The sequence below is a fragment of the Macaca fascicularis genome, chromosome 20, assembly GCF_037993035.2.
Source record: "Macaca fascicularis isolate 582-1 chromosome 20, T2T-MFA8v1.1".
Classification (NCBI taxonomy): Eukaryota; Metazoa; Chordata; class Mammalia; order Primates; family Cercopithecidae; genus Macaca; species Macaca fascicularis.
The window spans coordinates 24164102-24169943 of NC_088394.1; the positions used below are offsets into that span (position 1 = coordinate 24164102).

General features: G+C 44.4%; 1 long non-coding RNA gene across 1 annotated transcript; it reads right to left on the reverse strand.

Moving 5' to 3' along the window:
- Nucleotides 1-4430: 4430 nt before the first annotated feature.
- On the reverse strand, nt 4431-5535 carry LOC135968880 (uncharacterized). Its single transcript, XR_010583894.1, has 2 exons — nt 5405-5535; nt 4431-5284 (listed from the first exon to the last, which is right to left on the reverse strand). It is a non-coding gene; the product is annotated as an uncharacterized lncRNA (long non-coding RNA).
- Nucleotides 5536-5842: the final 307 nt, after the last annotated feature.

The window sequence follows — 5842 nt, forward strand, 5'->3', positions numbered from 1 at the left end:
AATTCCTTGTGCCTCTTTACTCTTTGAAACTGGGGAGCCAGCTCATGCTGAAGACCTGGCAGTCCCACCAGGCTCGAGACCAGCTGCAAGCACAGTGGGTCGGCTCCTCTGCGGTGCTGCTGACCACCTACTCATCTGTCAAGTTTGCCAGTGTTACCCATGGACTCACCATACTGGGGTAAAACCAGTCCCTCTGGGATCCCTCCAGAGGAAACAGTCATGGTCGTGTAAACCCTCCTATGGCCTTAAGTTAGAATTCAAAGACCAGCCAAAGACCTGAAATAAGAAACCATACAGAGAACACAGAACTCTGAGGAGTCTTCTCTTGGATTTCCCAAGGGATCCACTCCATATTCTGTGGCATTTTTAAAATTTTTGTTATCTATGTTGTTTTTTATTTTTTTTTTTTGAGATGGAGTTTCACTCCCATTGCACAGGCTGGAGTGCGGTGGCACGATCTCAACTAACTGCAACCTCCACCTCCCGGGTTCAAGCAATTCTCCTTCCTCAGCCTCCCAACTAGCTGGGATTACAGGTGTGTGCCACCACGCCGGCTATTTTTTTTTTTTTTTTTTTTTTTATTTTAATTTTGAGATGTAGTCTTGCTCTGTTGCCAGACTGGAGTGCAGTGGTACGATTTTGGCTCACTACAACCTCCACCTGCTGAGGCACTCCTGCCTCAGCCTCCCGAGTAGCTGGGACTACTACAGGCACATGTCACCATGTCCAGCTAATTTTTGTATTTTTAGTAGAGATGGAGTTTCACTGTGTTGGCCAGGATGGTCTCGATTTCTTGACCTCGTGATCCACCTGCCTTGGCCTCCCAAAGTGCTAGGATTACAGGCGTGAGCCACCGTATCCTGATGTTATCTATGTTATTAATCATCTTAGTATGGCTTGAAATATTGTACTAAAACCAAGATAAAAGGACCCATATTACCATGTTCCACCAAGCTGGATGCCAGCCAGGTACTTGTACTTCAGCCATAGGCATGACATTTTCATTCTTCGTCATTATCCCACAATGCCCCTTCTCAGCGTGAAGCAGTCAGAGAGATTGAGGACCAGATTCCCTGTGATTGGAGAAACTATAAATGGCCAGAGCGTCAGTTTTGAGCTCTGCAGGTGCGGTTGTGTCTGTCACAACTCAACTGTGCTGTTGTAGCCTGAAAGCCGCCATAGATAGCACATAAACACATGAGCCTGGCTGTGTTCCAATAAAACTTTCATATACACTGAAATTTGAATTTCATATAATTTTCACGTGTTACCGAGTATTATTATTCTTTTGGAATTTTTTTTTTCCAGTCATTTAAAAATAACCATTCTTCTGAGCTTTCTGGCCATAAAAAATGGACAGTGAGCTGGATTGAGCCTTCAGGTTTAGTCTGCTGACCCCTGGTTTAGATAAACTAAGTCTAGGGCTTGCTAGTCAAGCCCTCTGGGTTTGAACCCCACAATCCCACTTATTAGTGCTGGGGTCCTGGGCAAGTTACCTCTCAGGGTTTCACTTTCCTTATATGTAAAGTGGGAGTAATAGTAGATCCTATCTGATTTGCCTGGTTGGAGAATTAGAATAGATGTAGGTGTCAACCCAGTGTCTGGGGCATAGAAAGCGCCCAGCAAATGTAGCTGCTACTGTTGTTGGCTATTATGAAGGCTCAAGTAGACCCCTAAAGCTTTGGAGGAACCATTTGTGATGTGAAAGTTTGACAGTCGGCCGGGCGCGGTGGCTCAAGCCTGTAATCCCAGCACTTTGGGAGGCCGAGACGGGCGGATCACGAGGTCAGGAGATCGAGACCATCCTGGCTAACACGGTGAAACCCTGTCTCTACTAAAAAATACGAAAAAACTAGCCGGGTGAGGTGGCGGGCGCCTGTAGTCCCAGCTACTCAGGAGGCTGAGGCAGGAGAATGGCGGGAACCCGGGAGGCGGAGCTTGCAGTGAGCTGAGATCCGGCCACAGCACTCCAGCCTGGGTGACAGAGCGAGACTCCGTCTCAAAAAAAAAAAAAAAAAAAAAAAAAAAAAAAAAAAAAAAAAAAAAAAAAAAAAGAAAGTTTGACAGTCTTTAGCTGTCTTCAGTCCACAGTTCAATTAGATTTGTATGAGGCTGGAAGTTTGGTGGTGCTGCCTTACTTTTGTGCAGTTCAGATTAAGGTGTTAAGTAGAACATGGTATGTCCACAGGATGGGTTACTGTGCAGCCATAAAAAAGGAAGTAGAGGCCGGGCGCAGTGGCTCAAGCCTGTAATCCCAGCACTTTGGGAGGCCGAGACGGGCGGATCACGAGGTCAGGAGATCGAGACCATCCTGGCTAACACGGTGAAACCCCGTCTCTACTAAAAAATACAAAAAAAACTAGCCGGGCGAGGTGGCGGGCGCCTGTAGTCCCAGCTACTTGGGAGGATGAGGCAGGAGAATGGCGTAAACCCGGGAGGCGGAGCTTGCAGTGAGCTGAGATCCGGCCACTGCACTCCAGCCTGGGCGACAGAGCGAGACTCTGTCTCAAAAAAAAAAAAAAAAAAAAAAGGAAGTAGAGGTGTATATTTGTGTTCTGACATGTAAAGATGCCCCACGTCTGTCTAAATGTGTACAGGTATGTGTGTGTAATGCATGCACGTGTGGATATGTGTAATGTGTGCATATGTCCTTTGAAATCAGGGCTGCTCAACCTTGAGTTGACATTTGGATCTAGAGTAGGCAGAAAAATGCTCTCCCCTCCCCAGTCATGTCCATTTCTGAATCTCCAGAACCTGTGAATGTGTTAGATTACATAGCAAAGGGGAATTAAGGTTGGAATGAAACCTTAATGATGGAATGAAAGTTGCTAATCAGCATAAAGGGAGATTAGCCTGGATTATCCACATAGACCCACTGTAATCACAGAGGTCCTTCACAGTTGCCCAGGAAGTCAGTGAAGATGCAACCATGGAAGAAAGGGACAGCATAAATGCTACTGGCTTTGACAATTGCAGGAAGAGGCCAAGGAACATGGACAGCCCCAAGAAACTGGAAAAGGCAAGGAGGCAGACGCTCTCCTCAAGTGTCCAGGAAGGCATTTAGCCCTGCTGCCACCTTGATTGTAGTGCAGGCAGATCTGGTTCGAACTTCTGATCTCCGGAACTGTGAGATAATCCATTTGTATTCTTCAAGTCATTAAGTTTGTGGTGATTTGTTACAGCAACAACAGGAAATGAATCCCTTTGGAATGGGACTTGCTGTCCTATGCCTGACCCCCCATCGTATTTGGAAGCACATTAATTTCCCAAGCCCACTGGTGGAGAGGAATCTGCCTTGGGAGAAATCTTGTCCTGAGTCTCACTTGTATCTGATTCAAATGAGACTCTGGACTCTTGACGTGATGCTGGAACAAATGAAGACATTAAACCTGTCGAGATGGAATGAATGTACTCTGCGTGTGAGAGGACATGAATTTGGGGGGCTGGGGCAGAATGCTATGGTTTGACTGTGTTCCCCAAAGTTCATATGTTGGCAACTTCATTCCCCATCCAACAGTGTTGAGGCGGGGGATTTTTAAGACGGGTTGGGTCACGGGGCCCTGCCCTCATGAAAGGGTTAGTCATCGCAGGAGGAGTTCCTGATAAAAAGAATGAGTACAGGCCCTTTCCCCACTCTTCCTCTCCTGCAGGCAAGCATGCCCTCTTGCCCTTCCACCTCCCACCATGGGATGATGCAGCAACAAGGCCCTCACTAGATGTGGGCCCCTTGACCTTGGACTTCCCAGCCTTGAGAACTGTAAGAAATAAATCTCTTTTCTTTAGAAATTACCCAGTCTCATATATTCTGTTACAGCAGCACAGAACAAAGTGAGACAGAGGGTGTAGGGCAGGAAACTCCTCACCCAATTCAGTGAAATTGTAAATTGGTAAAAAAAAAAAAAAAAAAAAAAAAAAAAAAAAAGACTTGAAAAGCCTGGCAGTAGCTATTCATAATGTGCAAACTCTGCACTAGCAATTCCTGCAAACATGCGCATATACTTGTATTTGCTATAACACTGTTTAATATAAAAACATAGGCTGGGCACAGTGGCTTACACCTGTAATCCCAGCACTTTGGGAGGCTGAGGTGGGCAGATTGCTTGAGCTCAGTTCAAGACCAGCCTGGGCAACTTAAGCCCAGGAGGTTGAGGCTGCAGTGAGCTGTAATCACGTCACTGTACGCCAGCCCGGGCAACAGAGTGAGCCCCTGTTTCAAAAGAAAAAATAATAATAATAAATAAATAAAAAGGCAGAAATCTAAATGACTATCAGTAGGGAACAGATTAAATAGAGGGGAATTTCCCCTCTATTAAGACTAAATAGATTAAATAGAGGGGAATTTCCATGCAAAGGAGTACAATAAAGCAATTATAAATAACAATGCAGATCTACATATGCTGACATGAAAAGAGCAAGTTACAAAACATGTATAAATTATTCACTGTTTATTAAAATTACATAAACATTTATATTTATAAACAAGTAGTAGAGACTCCTTCATTCAATAGAAATATGCTGAACTACAAGATATAGCTGTTCAGTGTGTATGTACATTTGTTCAACAGAAATCTGTTGAACCAAAAAAAACAAAAAAGGAAGAGGAGGAGATAAGCCCATGTACTCCTCAGTTTACTTATGACCTCATTTACTGCACAAACGCAGACACTCACTACAAAAATGGCAAATATATATTTGCTACTGTTCAAAGCAAGGACCCCTCTAAAAAGGCCTTCACTAGCTACTGGGAAGGCTACATTTGAGGCTACAACGAGCTATGAACCTGCCACTGCACTCCAGCTTGCATAACAGAAGGAGACCTTATTTACAAAAAAAAAAAAAAAGGTAAATAAACAAGACTTTAATTACATTCAACCCTAAGCACATACAGTAAAAATTCAGTGGATGCAGGTCTCAGGTGAGGTCAGTGAAGCATTATGCTCAGCATTTGATGTCCAAATCACAAATGGATCATGAAATAAACTTAGATATAGAAATAACTAAGACTTGGCCGGGCGCAGTGGCTCACACCTGTAATACCAGCACTTTGGGAGGCCGAGGTGAGCGGATCACGAGGTCAGGAGTTCAAGACCAGCCCGAACAACATGGTGAAACTCCGTTTCTACTAAAAAACACAAAAATTAGCCAGGCATGGTGGCATGCGCCTGTAATCCCAGCTACTCAGGAGGCTGAGGCAGAAGAATTGCTTGAACCTGGGAGGCATAGGTTGCAGTGAGCAGAGATCACGCCATTGCACTCCAGCCTGGGCAACAGAGTGAGGCTCCATCTAAAAAAAAAGAAGAAAAAAAGAAATAACTAAGACAGGCTAATGGGAATTTTTCAAAGACTTTTTGGGTCATCTCTAGTTTTGTTGTTTATTTTCAATCAAACAAACTTTTAAAGATACCTGTTATTGGCTGGGCGCGGTGGCTCATGCCTGTAATCCCAGCACTTTGGGAGGCCGAGACGGGTGGATCAAGAGGTCAGGAGATTGAGACCATTTTGGCTAACATGGTGAAACCCCATCTCTACTAAAAATACAAAAAAAAAAATTAGCCGATCGTGGTGGCGGGTGCCTATAGTCCCAGTTACTTGGGAGGCTGAGGCAGGAGAATTGCTTGAACTTGGGAGGCGTAGGTGACAGTGAGCTGAGATTGTGCCATTGCATTCCAGCCTGGGTGACAGAGTGAGACTCTGTCTCAAAAATAAAATAAGATAAAATAAAATAAAATAAGACCCTCTGAAACTTAAAGAAAAAAATTGTTATACTTGCCACAAAGCAGTTTAAAAGTCATAAGAGAGTTCAAGAAATCTAAAGGGATGGTACTGGGAAAAAATTACTCCC